Source organism: Tachyglossus aculeatus, unplaced genomic scaffold (assembly GCF_015852505.1).
Source record: "Tachyglossus aculeatus isolate mTacAcu1 unplaced genomic scaffold, mTacAcu1.pri scaffold_165_arrow_ctg1, whole genome shotgun sequence".
Lineage (NCBI taxonomy): Eukaryota > Metazoa > Chordata > Mammalia > Monotremata > Tachyglossidae > Tachyglossus > Tachyglossus aculeatus.
In genome coordinates this window covers 252817-268433 of record NW_024044888.1, presented here as the reverse complement: position 1 = coordinate 268433, position 15617 = coordinate 252817, and the positions used below count along the sequence as shown (strand labels likewise).

The 15617-nt window shown below is 62.0% G+C and overlaps 1 pseudogene; it reads left to right on the top strand.

The window, feature by feature from the left end:
* The first annotated feature begins 660 nt into the window (after positions 1-660).
* Positions 661-15400, top strand: LOC119923264 (annotated as a pseudogene).
* Positions 15401-15617: the final 217 nt, after the last annotated feature.

Below are 15617 nucleotides of genomic sequence, written 5' to 3'. Positions count from 1 at the left end.
TGACAGGGGTGGATATGCTGAGTGGCCTGGGCCTTGTGCATCCATGCCCCAGGGCCGATGCCTGGCAAGTTCCAATGGGGCTGAGCCACTGGTTCTCCCACCTCCCTATGCCCCAGAAAATCCACTCTGACAATGGATCCCATTTTAAGAACCGACCCCTACAGACCTGGGCCCAGGACCAGGGAATTCAGTGGACATTTCATGTGCCATATCGGCCGCAAGCCAATGGGCTGGTGGAACGGTGGAATGAACTCCTGAAGGGGCAACATAGTCTGCGGACACGACACTTGCCAATAGCGGCCAACCCGCTCCAGGGGTGGGGCCGTCACCTCTGGGAGGTGGTACGCGCGCTGAACAATAGGCAGACACCCACCGGCAGCCCCATGAGCCGTGCCTTCGACGGCATGGCGAGTACTCATCCTGCCACCCTCCCTTCGAGAAGGACACCGGAGGCAAACTGGGGAGCGTGTCGTTATTCAGCATCCCCAGAAGGGCCGATTATGGGTTACCCTTATGAAGCCTCTACCTGGGCAAAACTGGGTGGCTCATACCGATGAGGGCTGCCCACTAACTCTGACAGAGGCTTGGATATCCTCCAAGACCTAGGCTCTTCTTGCAGACCCCACACCTGGGAGAGGGGGAACGACGACACATCGCTTTATGAAACTGTTTGGCCTACTCGTCATCTTGGTCCTGGAGTGCGGGGGAACTCGCGGCAATACCGTTTTGAGGACCTTAGCACATTACAGCCAGGAACTGAACGTTTCGAATTGTTGGGTTTGTGGGCATGCCCCGTTGAATGGAGGGGGGGTACCCACTTATAGCCCACCCGTATGACAACTCAACCTGGTTCAATGCAACGGGTGCCCTTCATCCCTGCACCCAACGCCCTGTCTCTGAACCAGCGAATGCCACCACATACCTTACAGTGAGTGGGTGGACAAACCATGCAGTCTTCCCATTCTGCTTCCACAATACTGGCACCAAGTTCTGGGCGGGCAACAGCTCCCACGTATGCGATGCACCTAAACCCCGAGAGGGGCACGGAATTGCAGCCACCCACTGCGGTTTACTGGCCACCAAAGAGGGGGGGGATGTCCGCTCTTGCTCACTGCGAACGGGACCTTCGGCCAGTGTGGCACAACCACCTGTGCGGTGCCTGCCTATCTCATTTGTGGCATTCGTGCTTACCGATGGCTCCCTGCTGGGTGGGGAGGGGTCTGCTTTCTCGGTTTTGTGCTCCCGGCTGTCCGCCCAATCTGAGTCGCCCAGAAGGCCAACTCCGCAAATGTCGGGGGGTCCCAATCTCGGAGTAGGAGCGTTTTTTCGGGATCATGTTTCCTGCATATGGGTTTGCACGGGCAGCCCGCGAAATCCTTAACCTGGCCAAATTAGTTGAACAGATAACCAATGACTCTGCTACCAGCCTCATGGCCCTCAGAGACGAACAGAGAGCCATCCGAATGACCGTCCTACAGAACAGAATGGCCCTTGACTTCCTCCTCGACAGTCAAGGAGGGGTCTGCAAGCTGATCGGAAAAGAATGTTGCACCTTTATCCCGGACAATTCTAGACACGTGGATGCAATTGTTGCTGATATGTACCACGCGATTGACCAGTACCGCAATAGTGACACCACAGGAAGTGTTTGGGACTGGTTCCAAGGACTCTTTATGAACTGGGGGAGCTCGCTGTTTCATGGTTTGCTGATACTTTTGCTCATGGCAGTGGGCTTAGTGGGGGTATGTTGGTTCTTGAGTTGTTGTTGATCAGTCCTGTCCTCACAGGTGCGGCGAACACTACAGCCATCCCCGGCTCCTGCCTCTGTGCGCTACCTTAAGACCATTGTGGTCCACCAATCACCCTCCATACCACACCCTGAGGGCTCCGCCCCCAACGCCCCTGGCCAGGGGATGGGTGCCGTCCTCTGCCCCAGCCCATGGACCCACTTTCCCGGCTTCCGTGGCCAGCCGGGGAAGGACATAGGTCCTTGCGGTCAAGGGACGGAGAGCGCTGGTGGGCACGGCCTCCAGCGCCACCCCCACCACCACGCGCCCCCTGTGACTGCCAGCCCTGTTCCCCCTGTGCCACTCTCCTGGTCCCGGCCCTGGGTCCCCTCTACCTACTAGCCCTGGTCCCCATTTCCCAGTCCAGGTACCCCTCTGCCTCCTGGCCCTGGTACTCCTCTGTCTCCCTTCCCTGGTGCCCCTGACTTCCCAGCGCCTGTGCCCCTCTGCCTCCCTGCCCTGGTCCCCATTTCCCAGTCCAGGTACCCCTCTGACTCCTGGCCCTGATCCCCCTCTGCCTCCCTGCCTTCGTCCCCCCTACTTCTCAGCACCGCACCTGTGCTCTTCTGCCTCCCGGCCCTGGTCTCCGTTTCCCAGTCAAGGTACCCTTCTGCTTCCCGGCCTTGGTCCCCCTAAGCCCCCCTGCCCAGGTCCCCCCAACTTCCCAGCACCTATACCCCTCTACCTCCTGGCCCAGGTACCCCGCTGCCTCCTGGCCCTGGTCCGCCTCTGCCTCCCGGCACTGGTCGGCCTTCTCCCGGCCCAGGTACCGCTTTTCCTTCAAGCTCTGGTCCCCCTGTCTCCTGGCCTTGGTCCACCTCTGCCTCCCTGACCTGGTCCCCCACGTTCTCGGAACTGGCCCCCACTGCCGCTTAGCCCTGGTCACCCTGACTGCCGGCCCAGGTACCTGACTCCCGGCTGTGGACCCCGTCTCCCGGCCCAGGTACCCCTCTGCTCCTGGTCCTGGTCCCCCTCAGCCTCCCTGCCCCAGTGCCCCTCTACCTCTAGGGCCTGGTCCTTCTCCTTAACAGCCCTGGTTCCCCTCTACCAACCGGGCCTGGTTCCCACGACCACTGGCCCACGTACCCCACTACCTCCTGGACCTGGTCCCTTTGTTTCCCGGTCTAGGTACCCCACAGACTTCCAGCCCTGGTCACCCTCTGACTCCTGAGCCGGATCCCCCTCTGCCTCCCAGGCCTGGTCCCCCTCTGCGTTCCTGCCCCGGTCCCTCCCGCCTCTCAGCCTTGGTCCCCCTCTGCCTCCCGGTCCATGTACCTCACTGCCTCCTGGCCCTGGTCCCCCTCTGCCTCCCAGCCCTGAACCCCGTCTCCCAACCCAGGTACCCCTCTGTCTCCTGGCCCTGTTCACCGTCTGCCTCCCGGCCCTGGTCCCTCGGTGCCTCCGGGCCCTGGACCTTCTGTGCCTCCTGGTCCTGGTCTCCCTCTACATTCAGGCCCTTGGTTCTCTCTCCATCTCGGACCTGGGTGCCCTCTACACTCCATTCCCTGGTCCCTCTGTCTCCCGGCTCAGATACCCCTCTGAGTCCTAGATCTGGTCCCCCTCTGCCGCCATGCCATAGTCACCCTATGCCTCCCAAACCTGGTCCCTATGTGCCGCCTGCCCTGATCCACCTGTCTCCCAGCCCAGGTACCCCTCTACCTCCCGGCCCTGGTCCTCCTCTGCCTCCCGGCCCAGGACCCCGTCTCCCAGCCCAGGTACCCCACTGCCTCCCCGCCCTGGTCCCCCTCTGCTGCCCTGCCCTGGTCCCTCTCTGCCGCTCTTCCCTGGTCCCACTATGCCTTCAGGCCCTGGTCACCCTCTCCCTCAAGACCCGGGTCCCCCTCTCCGTCCCAGCCCTGGGTCCCACATACCACCCGGCCATACCGCTTGTCTCCCGTCCTTGGTCCCCTTCTGCCTCCTGGCCCTGGTCCCCTGTCTCCCGGGCCAGGTACCACTCTGCCTCCTAGACCTGGTCCCCCTCTGTCTACCTGCCCTCGTCCCCATCTGCTTCCTAGCCCTGGCCCCCCTTGGCCTCCCGGCCATGGTCCCCCTATGGCTCCCTCCCGTTGTTCCCCACGCTTCTCGGCCCTGGTATCCCTTTGCCTCCCGGCACAGGTACCCCTCTGTCTCCTGGCCCTGGTCCCCGCTTACCATCCTGCCCTTGTCCCCCTCTGCCTCCCAGACCTGGTCCCTCTTTGCCTCTCATCCCTGGTCTCCCGCTGCCGCCCTGCCCTGGTCCAAACCTGTTTCTTGGCCCTGGTCCCCCTGTTTCCCGGCCCAGGGAAACTTCTGCCTCCCTGCCCTGTTCCTCCTGCCTTCTAGCCCAGGTAACCCCTTGCCTTCTGGCCCTGGTCTCCCTCTGCCTAACTGCCCTGGTACCCATCTGCCTCCCGGCCCTGGTCCTCCTCGGTCACCGGGCCCTGGTCCTCCTCTGCCTCCCTTCCCTTGTCGCCCCCACTTTTCGACTCTGGTCCCCTTTTCCCTCTCTGCCCAGGTACCCCTCTGACTCATGGCCCTGGTCCCCCTCTGCCTCCTGGCCCTAGTCCCCCAACTCCCGACCCAAGTACCCCTCTGCCTCCTGCCCCGTCTGCCTACCTGCCCTGTTCTCTAACGGCCTCCCGACCCTGGTTCTCCTCTGTCTCCCGGCCCTTGTACCCATCCCAACCCTCGCACATCACGACCCTGGTTCCCTTATGCCTTACTGCCCAGGTTCCCCTCTGCCTCCTGGCCTAGGTCACCCTGTGCCTCCCAGCCCTGGTCTCCCATCTCCCGGCCCACTTACCCTTCCGCTTCCTGGCCCTGATTCCCGGCCTTGGTTTCTTTCTACATCCAGACCCTTGGGTGAGTCTCTGTCCCGGCCCTGGGTCCCCTCTACCTCCCGGCCTAGGTACCCCTCTTCCTCCCGGCCCTGGTCTATCTCTGCCTACCCGCCCAGGTCCCCATCTGCCTCCCTGCCCTTGTTCCCCTCTGCCTCTCGGGCCTGCTTCTCCTCTGCTTCTCAGCCCCGGTCCTACTCTGCTTCTCAGCCCCAGTCCTCCTGTCTCCCAGCCCAGGTACCCCTCTGAATCCAGGCCATGGTCCCCCTGTCTCTCGGCCCAGGTACCCACTGTCTCTTGTCCCTGGTGCCCTTCTGCCTCCCCGCCCTGATCCCCATCTTCCTCCCGGCCCTGGTCCCTCTGTGCTTCCCGGCCCTGGTCTCCCTCAACCTCCAGGCCCTGGTCCCTCTCTCTGTCCTGGCCCAGGGTCCCCGCTACCTCCCCGTCCTGGTCCCCCTGTTTCCCGGTATAGGAAGCCCTTTGCCTCCTAGCCCTGGTCCATCCCTGCCTCCAGGCCCTGGTCCCCCTCTTCCTCTCGGCCGCGGTCCCCCTCTGCTTCTCAGCCCTTGTCCCTCTGTCTCCCGGCCGAGGTACCCCTCTGACTTCCTGCCATGGTACCCTGTCTCCCGGCCCAGGTAGCCCTCTGCCTCCTGGCTCTGGTACCCCTGTGCCACCAGGCCTTTGTCCCCCTATGCCTCCCAGCCAGGTACCCCTCTGCCTTCTGGCCCTGGTCCCCCCGCATTGCCTCCCAGGCCTGGTCCCCCTCTGAATCTTGGACCTGGTCCCCTTGTCCACTGGTCCAGATACCCCTCTGCCTCCCTGTCCTGGTCCACCTGTCTCCCGGCCCAGGTACCCCTCTGTCTCCTGGCCCTGGTCCTCCTCTGCCTCCAGGCCCTGGTCTCCCTCTGCCTCCCAACCCAGGTCCCTCTGTGCCTCCTGGTCCTGGTTTCCCTCTACCTTCACACTCCTGGGTCTCTCTCCGTCCCTGCCGTGGGTTCCTCTATACCTCCCGGCTCAGGTCCGCCGTCTCCCAGCCCAGGTTCCCCTCTGCCTCCCGGCTCTGGTCCCCTTATGCCTCCTGGCCAGGTTCCCCTCTGCCTCCTAGTCCTGGTCCCCATTTTCCTCCAGGCCCTGGTCCCTCATCTACCGGCCCAGGTACCCCTCTGTCTCCCAGCCTTGTTCCGCCTCTGCCTCCAGGCCCAGGTACACTTCTGCCTCCTGGCCCTGGTCCACCTCGGCTTCCACGTCCTAGTCCCCCTGTGCCGCCCAGCCCTTGTCCCCCTCTGCCTCCCGAACCCGGTCCCCCGTCTCCCAGCCCAGGTACCCTCTGCCTCCTGGCCCTGGTCCCCCTCTACCTCCACGACCTGGTCCCCCTCTTCCTCCCAGTCCTGAATCCCCCCTGCCTCTCGGCCCTGTTCCCCCTCTGCCGCTCGGCCCTGGTCCCCCTCTGTCGCCCTGCCACGGTCTCCCTATGCCTCTCGAAATTGGTCCCTCTGTGACTCCCATCCCTGGTGTCCTTACTACATCCAGGCCCTTGGGTCTCACTCCGTCTCGGCCCAGGGTTTCCTTCACCTCGCGGCCCTGGTACCCCTCTGCCTCCTGGCCCAGGACCCCGTCTCCCAACCCAGGTAGCCCCCTGCCTTCCGGCCGTGGTCCCCCTCTGCCTCCCGGCCCAGGACCCCGTCTCCCAGCCCAGATACCCCCTACCTCTCGGCCCTGGTCCCCCTCTGCTGCCCTGCCCTAGTCCCCCTCTGCCTCCCAGCCCTGGTCTCTTTCTACCTCCAGGCCCTCGGGACACTCACCGTCCTGTCCTGGGGTCCCTTCTACCTCCCAGAGCTGGTCCCCATGTCTCCCAATCAATGTACCCCTCTCTGCTTCCTGGCGCTGGTCCTCCTCTGCTTCCCCATCCTGGACCACCTCTGCCTCCCATCCCTGGTCCCCCTCTGCATCCCTGTCCTGGTTCTCCCTGCCTTTCGGCCCAGGACCCCCACTGCCTCTGGCACCTGGTTCCCCTTTGCTGCCCTGCTCTGGTGTCACTCTGCCTCCTGAACCTGCTCCCCCTCTACCTCCCTGCTCTGGTCCCCCCTTTTTTTGGCCCTGGTCCCCCTCTGCCTTCCAGCCAGGTACCCCTGTGCCATCCGGACCAGGTACCCCTCTGCCACCTAGACCAGGTACCCCTCTACCACCTAGACCAGGTACCCCTCTGCCTCCTGGCCCTGGACCCCCACTGTCTCCCGGCCCCGGTCCCCCTTATCCCGTCACAGGTACCCCTCTGCCGCCCTGCTGTGGTCCCCCTCTGCCTCCCTGCCCTGCCCAACTTCTACCTCCCTGTCCTGGTAACCCCTGCTTCTCGGTCCTTGTCCCCCTCTGCCTTCCGACCCAGGTACTCCTCTTCCTCCTGGCACTGGTAGCCCTCTGTATCCCGGCCCTGGTCCCCCTGTTTCCCAGCCCAGGTACCCCTTTGCCTCCTGGCACTGGTCCCCCTCTGCCACCTTGCTCTGGTCCTCCGCTGCATCCCGGACCGGCTCTCCTTCTAGTTCCTGGTTCTTGTGTCTCTCTCCTTCACGGTTCTGGGTCTCCTCTACTTGCCGGATCTGGTCCCCCTGTCTCCCGCCCCAGGTACCCCTCTGCCTCCTGACCCTGGTCCCCCTCTGCCTCCCGGCCATTGTTCTCCTCTGCTTTCCTGCCTCAGTAACCCCCGTCTCTCGGCCCTGGTCCCCCTCTGCCTCCCGGCCCAGAAAGCCCTATGCCTCCTGGCCCGGGTCCCCCTCTGCCGCCCTTTCCTGGTCCCCCTCGGTGCCTCCCGGCCCTGGTCTTCTACCTCAAGGCCTTGGATTTCTCTCCGTCCTGGCCCTGGGTCCCCTCTACCTCCTGGCCCTGGTCCCCCTGATTTCAGAGCCAGGTCCCCCTCTGCCTGCCTGCCCTTGTCGCCCCCGCTTTTCGACTCTGGTGCCCTTTTTCCTCTCGGCCCACGTACCCCTCTGGCTCCTGGCCCTAGTCCCCCTCTGACTCCCTGCCCAGGTCACCTCCTGCCTCCCAACCCGGGTCCCCATCTACCTCCCTGCCCTGGGCCCTACCTCCTCTTCGCCCGGATCCCCCCTACCACCCTTCCCTGGTCCCCCTCTGCCTCCCATCCCTGGTTCCCCTGAGCCTGCCAGCCCTAGTTTCCCTTTATTTCCAGGAAGCAGGGGTCAAGGACAGGGAGGCAGAGGAACCCCTCTGCCTGCCGGCCCTGGTCCCCATATCTCAGCCCTGGTCGCTCTTTGCCTTCCGGCCCAGGTACCGCTCTGCCCCTGGACTTGGTCCCCCTCTTCCTCCCGGCCCTGGTCCCCCGTCTCCCAGCCCAGGTACCCCACTGCCTCCTGGCCCTGATCCCCCAGTGCCGGCCTGCCGGGGTCCCCCTCTGCCTCCCAGTCCTGCATCCCCTCAAACTCCGGGCCCTGGTTCCCCGGTCTTCTGGCCCAGGTACCCTTCTAAATCCTGGCCATGGGCCCCCTCTGCCTCCCCACCCTGGTCCCCGTCGGCCTCCCTGCCTTGGTCACACGTCCTTGGTCCCCCTCTGACTTTCTGCCCTAGTTCTCCTATACTTCCGAGAAGCAGTGGGGGACAAGGGCAGGGGGATACCCTTCTGACTGCCAGCCTAATCCCCGTTTCCCTGCTCTGGTCCCCCTCTGCCTCCCAGCCCTGGTCCCACTCTGTCTCCCGGCCCTGGTCCCCCTCTGCGTTTAAGTCCTGGTCCCCCTCTGCTTCCCGGCCCTGGTCCGCCTCTGCCTCTCTGACCTGGTAACCCCCCGCCTCTCGGCCCTGGTTCCCCTCTGCTTCTCAGCCCTAATCCCACTGTCTCCGGGCACAGGTACCCCTCTGACTCTCAGAACTGGTCCCCGTCTCCCAACCCAGGTAACCGTCTGCCTCTCAGTCCTGGTACCTCTGTCCAACGGTCCTGGTCCTCCTCTTTCTCCCTGCACTGCCCCCCCCGCCTCCCTGACTTTGTCCCCACCGCTTCTCGGCCCTCGTCCCCGTCTCCCGGCCCCTCTGCGCCCCGACCCTGTTACCCCCTCCGCTTCTCGGGCTTGGTCGCCCTTTGCCTCTGGGCCCAGGTTCCCCTTTGCCTCCCGGCCCTGGTCCCACTCTGCCTCCCGGCCCTGGTCCCCGTTTCCAGGCCATGGTGCCTCTCTGCCTCCCGGCCCTGGTCCCCTCTGCTTCCCGACCCTGGTCCCCCGTCTTCCAGCCCAGGTACCCCTCTGCCTCCCAGCCCTGAGCCCCGTCTCCCAGCCCAGGTGCCCCTCTGCCTCCCGTCTCGGGTTCCCCCCTGTGTCTCGGCCCTGGTACCCCTCTGCCTCGGCTGTGGTCCCCCTCTGCCTCTTGGCCCTGGTCCCTCTGTCTTTGGGCCCAAGTAGCCCTCTACCTACCAACACTGGTAGCCGGGTCTCCTGGCCCAGGTAACCCCTCTACCCCCTGGCCCTTGTCCCCCTGTCTCCCGGCCAAGGTACCCCGCTACCTCCTGGCCCTGGTCCCCCTGGCTCCCGGCCCTGGTCTCTCTCTGCTGCTCGGCCCTGGTCCCCCTGACTGCCGGCCCACGTACCCCTCTGCCTTCCGTCCGCCATCCCCCTCTCTCTTGGCCCAGGTACCCCTCTGCCTCCTGGCACTGGTCCCCGTCTGCCTCCCCGCCCTGGTCCCCCTCTGTCTCCTAGTCCTGGTCCCTCTGTGTCTCCCGGCCCTGGTCTCCCTCTGCCTCCAGACCTTGGGTCCTCTCCCCTTCCCATCTATGGTTCCCCTCTACCAACCAGCCCTGGTCCTCAAGTCTTCTGGTCCAGGTACCCCACTACCTCCTAGCACTGGTCCGTTTGTTTCCCGGTCCAGGCACCCCTCTGCCTCCTAGCCGTGGCTCCCCTCCACCTCCTGACCCATGTCCCCCTCTACCTCCCAGTTCTGGTCCCCCTCTGCCTCTCTGCTCTGGTACCTCCCGCCTCTCAGCTCTAGTCCCCCTCTGCTTCCCGGACCAGGTACCGCACTGCCTCCTGGCCCTGGTCTCCCTCTGCCTCGCAGCCCTGGATCCGTCTCCCAGCCCAGGTGCCCCTCTGCCTCCTGGCCCTGATACCCCCCGCGTCTCGGCCCTGGTACCCCTCTGCCTCCCTGCCCTGGTCCCCTTGTCTCCCGGCCCAGGTAACGCTCTGCCTACCGGTGATGGTCCCCTCCTGCCGCGTTGCCCTGGACCTCCTCTGCCTCCCGGCCCTGGTAGCTCTGTACCTCCCGGCGCTGGTCCCCTTCTACTTCCAAGCCCTGTTCCCCCGTCTCCTGGCCCAGGTCCCCCTCTTCCTCCCAGTCCTGGTCCCCGTCTGCCTCTCTGGCCTGGTAGCTCCTGCTTCTCAGCCCTAGTCCCCCTCCGCCTCCCGCACCGCCTCCTGGCCCGCACAGCACTGCCTCCTGGCCCTGGTCCCTCTCTGCCTCCCAGTCCTGGATCCCGTCTCCCATCTTAGGTGCCCCTCTGCCTCCTGGCCCTGATCCCCCCACCGTGTTTCGGCCCTGGTACACCTCTGCCTCTCGGACGTGGTCTTCCTCTGCCTATAGGCCCTGCTCACTCTGTCTCCTGGCCCAGATAACCCTCTGCCTCCCGGCCCTCGTCCCCCTGTCTCCCGGCCCAGGTAATGCTCGGCCTACCGGCCATGGTCCCCTCCTGCCGCGTTGCCGTGGACCTCCTCTGCCTCCCGGCCCTGGTAGCTCTGTGCCTCCCGGCCCTGGTCTCCTTCTACCTCCAGGCCCTGGTCTCCCATCTCCTGGCCCAGGTACCCCTCTGCCTCCTGGTCCTGGTCCCCCTATGCCACCCTGCCCTTGTCCTCCTCTTCCTCCTGGTCCTCGTCCCTAAGTGTCTCCCTGACCTATTTTTCTTCTACCTTCAAGACCTTGGGTCTCTCTCCGTCCTAGCCAAGTGTTCCTTCTACTTCCTAGCCCTGGTCTTCCATGCCTCCCTGCCCCAGTCCGCACCGACTCTCAGCCCTGGTTCCCCTCCACCTCCCAACCCTGATTCCTCTGTCTCCTGGCCAAGGTACCCCTCTGCCTTCCTGACCTAGTCCCTCAGTGTCATGGGCCCAGGTACCTCTCTGCCTCCCAGCCCTGGTCCGTCTGTCCTCTGGCCCAGGTACTCCTCTGCCTCCTGGCCCTGGTCCCCCTATGCCTCCCGGACAGGTACCCCTCTAACTCCCGGCCCTGGTCCCCCTCTTCCTCCAGGCCCTGATCCCCCGTCTCCCAGCCCAAGTAACCCTCTGCCTCCTGGCCATGGTCGCCTTCTTCCACATTGCCCTGGTCCACTTCTGCCTCCCGGCCCTGGTAGCTCTGTGCCTCCCGGCCCTCGTCTTCTTCCACCTCCAGGCCCTTGTGTCTCTTTCCGTTCCGGCCCTGGGTCCCTTCTACCTCCCAGTCCTGGTCCCCTTCTTCCTCCGAGCCCTCGTCCATAAGTGCCTCCCGTACCTGTTTTTCTTCTACCTTCAGGACCTCGGGTCTCTCTCCGTCCCAGCCCAGGGTTCCCTCTACCTCCCGGCCCTTGTTCCCCTATGCCTCCCTACCCCAGTCCACCCCACCTCTCAGCCCTGGTCCCCCACTACCTCCCAGCCCTAGTCCCCTGTATTCTGGCAAAGGTACCCTTCTACCTCACTGTTCTGGTACCCCTGTGTCAAGGCCCAGGTACCCCACTGTCTCCTGGCCCTGGTACCCTTCTGCCACCCTGTCTTGGTCCCCCTCTGCCTCCCGGCCCTGGACCATCTGTGCCACCAGTCCCTGGTCTCCTTCCACCTCCAGGCCCTTGGGCCTCTCTCCTCCCCGGCCCTGGCTCCCCTCTACATCCAGGCCCTGGTCGCCTTATATCCCGGTCCAGGGACCATTCAGCTCTCCTTGCTCTGGTCCCCCTCTGCCGCCCTACTCCGGTCTCCCTCTGGCTCCCGGCCCTGGTTCCTCTGTGCTTCCGAGTTATGGTCTCCTTCTACTTCCAGGCCCTTGGGTCTCTCTCCGTCCCGGCATGGTTCCCCTCTATCTGCGACCCTGGTCCGCCTGTCCCCCGATCCAAGTACCCTCTGCCTCCCGGCCCTGGTCCCATTCTGTCTCCTGGTCCTGGTCCCCCCCGACTCCCTGCCTTGGTTCCCACCTGCATCTTAGTCCTGTTTCCCCTCTGCCTTTCGGCCCTAGGCTGCCTGTCTCCCGGCCCAGGTTCCCCTCTGCCTCCTGGACTTAATCTCCCTGTCTCTCGGCCCAGGTACCCCTCTGCCCTTTGGCCCTGGTTCCCCTCTGCCTTCCTGCCCTGGTCCCAATATGCTTCCCGGCCCTGGTACCCCTCTGCCTCCAGGCCTGTGTCCCCCTCTCCATTCCAGCCCCGGGTCAGATATACAACCTAGCCCTGCTGCCCGTTTCCCGACCCTGGTCCCCCTCTGCCTCATTCATTCATTCAATCGTATTTATTATGTACTTACTGTGTGCAGAGCACCGTACTAAGCGCTTTGGAAGTACAACGTGGCAACATATAGAGACGGTCCCTAATCAACAGCGGGCTCACAGTCTAGAAGGGGGAGACAGACAACAGAACAAAACATTTTAACAAAATAAAATGAACAGAATTAATATGTTCAAATAAAACAAATAAATGGAGTAATAAATACATACAAACATATATACATATATACAGGTGCTGTGGGGAGGGGAAGGAGGTAAGGTGGGGGGATGGGGAGGGGGAAAGGAAGGAGCGGGCTCAGTCTGGAAAGGCCTCTTGGAGGAGGTGAGCTCTCAATAGGGTTTTGAAGGGAGGAAGAGAGCTAGCTTGGCAGATGTGCGGAGGGAGGGCATTCCAGGCCAGGGGGATGATGTGGGCCGGGGGTCGACGCCGGGACAGGCGGGAACGAGGCACAGTGAGGAGATTAGCGGAAGAGGAGCGGAGGGTGCGGGCTGGGCTGTAGAAGGAGAAAAGGGAGGTGAGGTAGGAGGGAGCGAGGTGACGGAGAGCCTTGAAGCTGAGGGTGAGGAGTTTTTGCCTCCTGGCCTCCTGGTCGTCGTCCCTGTTTCCTGGCCCAGGCACCCCTCTGCCTCCCGGTCCCTGTCCCTCATCGTTCCCTCATCTGTCAGATGGGGATGAAGACTGTGAGCCCCACGTGGGACAGCCTGATCATCTTGTATCCTCCCCAGCGCTTGGAACAGTGCTTTGCACGTAGTGAGCACTTAATGAATGCCATCATTATTATTATTATTATCTAGCAATATAAGATAATACTAAGTAAGCACTTGGGGCTGGATTCCTTAAGCACTTGTGATATGTTATCAATCAATCAATCAATCATATTTATTGAGTGTTTACTGTGTACAGTAAACCGTTTTAAACATTTCAGAGAGTACAGTATAACAGAATTGGCAGACAGGTTCCCAGCCCCCAACGAGCTAGAGGGGAAGAAAGGCATTAATATAAATAAATTATGGATACGTACATAAGTAATAATAAAAATAATGGCATTTATTAAGCGCTTGCTATGTGCCGGGCACTGTTCTAGGCGCTGGGGAGGTTACAAGGTGATCAGGTTGTGGCACAGGGGGATCAGTCTTCATCCCCATTTTACAGATGAGGTAACTGAGGCCCAGAGAAGTGAAGTGACTTCACACAGCTGACAAGTGGTGGAGCCGGGATTTGAACCCATGACCTCTGACTCCAAAGCCCGTGCTCTATATGTTTCCAACTTGTATTTCCCAAGCGCTTAGTACAGTGCTGTGCACACAGTAAGCGCTCAATAAGTACTATTGAATGAATGAATATGTATATATGTTTGTACATATTTATTACTCTATTTTACTTGTGCATATTTCTTCTATTTATTTTATTTCATTAATATGTTTTGTTTTGTTCTCTGTCTCCCCCTTCTAGACTGTGAGCCCGCTGTTGGGTAGGGACCATCTCTATACGTTGCCAACTTGTACTTCCCAAGCGCTTAGTACAGTGCTCTGCACACAGTAAGCGCTCAATAAATACGATTGACTGACTGACTGTCCCCCTCTGCCGCCCTGCCTGATCCACCCCTGCCTCTCGGCCCTGGTCCCCCTCAGCATCTCGGCCATGGTTACCCTGGCTCTCGGCCCAGAGAACCCTCTGCCGCCCTGCTCTGGTCCCCCTCTGCCTCCAGGCCCTGGCCACTCTCTCCATCCCGCCTAAGTCCCCTCTACCTCGTGGCCTAGGTCCCCTTGACTCTCGGACCTGGTCCACCTGTCTTCCTTCTCCCTGCTCCCTCTGTGCCGTCCGGCCCTGGACTCCCTCGACCTCAAGGCCCTGGTCCTTCTCTCGGTTGCAGCCCTGGGTCCCCTTTACCTGAACACTCTGGTCTCCCTGTCTCCTGACCCAGGTACCCCTCTACCTCCCGGCACTGGTCCCCCTGTTTCCCGGTCCAGGTACCCCTCTACCTCTTGGCCATAGTCCACTTCTGCCTCCCGGCCATGGTCCACCTCAGCCTCCCGGCCCTGGTCCCCCTCTGACTCCAAGCCCTGGTCACCCTCTGCCACCCAGCCCTGGTCACCCTCTACCTCCATGCCCTGGTCTCCCCCATCTCTCAGCCCGACTGCCCCTCTGACTCCCGGCCTAGGTACCTGTGCCAAGGTGACCCTAGGCACCGGCCATCTTGAGGTCAAATACCACCTCTGACGCAATTCCTCTGGCCAGAGGGGAGCGGGGCGGAAGGATAGGTGTCCCTCACCTCCGTGCTGACCAAATAAGGTATGGAGGCAGGAAGGGGCGGAGATGGAGCAAGCAGAGGACGGAAATAGGAAGGGCCCACGCCACAGGTGATATAAATACCTGTGGCCTCTGACCTTCTGGGCAGAACATCGAGACGGGCACCAGCAGCAGGAGCAGCCGCAGCAGCAGCAGTAGCAGCGGCGGCCCACGTGTCTCTCTCCCTCTGCCCAGAACGCCAGACGGCCGCTCTGCAACCAGAACCAACACACTGAGGCAAGGGCCGCGGAATGGGTGAGTGTCTCGTGGGTGGAACCCAGGTATCCCACTGCTGATGGGAATTATGAGTGGATTCCTCCCATGTAGGGAGAGCACATTGTGAGAGCTAGCCGCCCACCATGTGCGCGGGTAATGTAATGAATTCTTCCCATGTGGGAAAGTAAGTGGATTCTTCCCGAGTGGGAAGTGCATATGGGTGAGAGTTAACCAACTCACCCACGTGCGATTAACGGATGATTGTGTTCCTCCCGTGTAGGGAAGCTCTAATATTGCTCATTGATTCTATTCCTCCCGAAAGGGAAGCTCAATTACAAGTGAATTCTCCCGGCGTGGGTGACCACGTGGCGGAGGCCGGCCGGCCGCCCGCCACGTGCGTGGGAAATTAGGTGGATTCCTCCCGTGTAGGGAAGCTCTAATATCACTAATTGATTATATTCCTCCCGAAAGGGAAGCTCAATCCATTGCGCACTTCGCGGAATAAATTGTACATAAAACTTAGGTTTTCCGTTCCCGGCCTCTCTCTCTCTCTCTCGCCTCGCCGATCACTGAACGAACCCGTCCCCGGACGACGGGTGATATAAATGGCGACGAGGGTGGGATCCAGGTACCCCGCTGCTGATGGGAATTATGAGTGGATTCCTCCCATGTAGGGAGAGCACATTGTGAGAGCTAGCCGCCCACCACGTGCGCGGGTAATGTAATGAATTCTTCCCATGTGGGAAAGTAAGTGGATTCTTCCCGAGTGGGAAGTGCACATGGGTGAGAGTTAACCAACTCACCCACGAGCGATTAACGGATGATTGTGTTCCTCCCGTGTAGGGAAGCTCTAATATTGCTCATTGATTCTATTCCTCCCGTAAGGGAAGCTCAATTACAAGTGAATTCTCCCGGCGTGGGTGACCACGTGGCGGAGGCCGGTCGGCCGGCCGCCACGTGCGTGGGAAATCAGGTGAATTCCTCCCGTGTAGGGAAGCTCTAATATCGCTAATTGATTATATTCCTCCCAAAAGGGATGCTCAATCCATTGCGCACTTCGCGGGATAAATT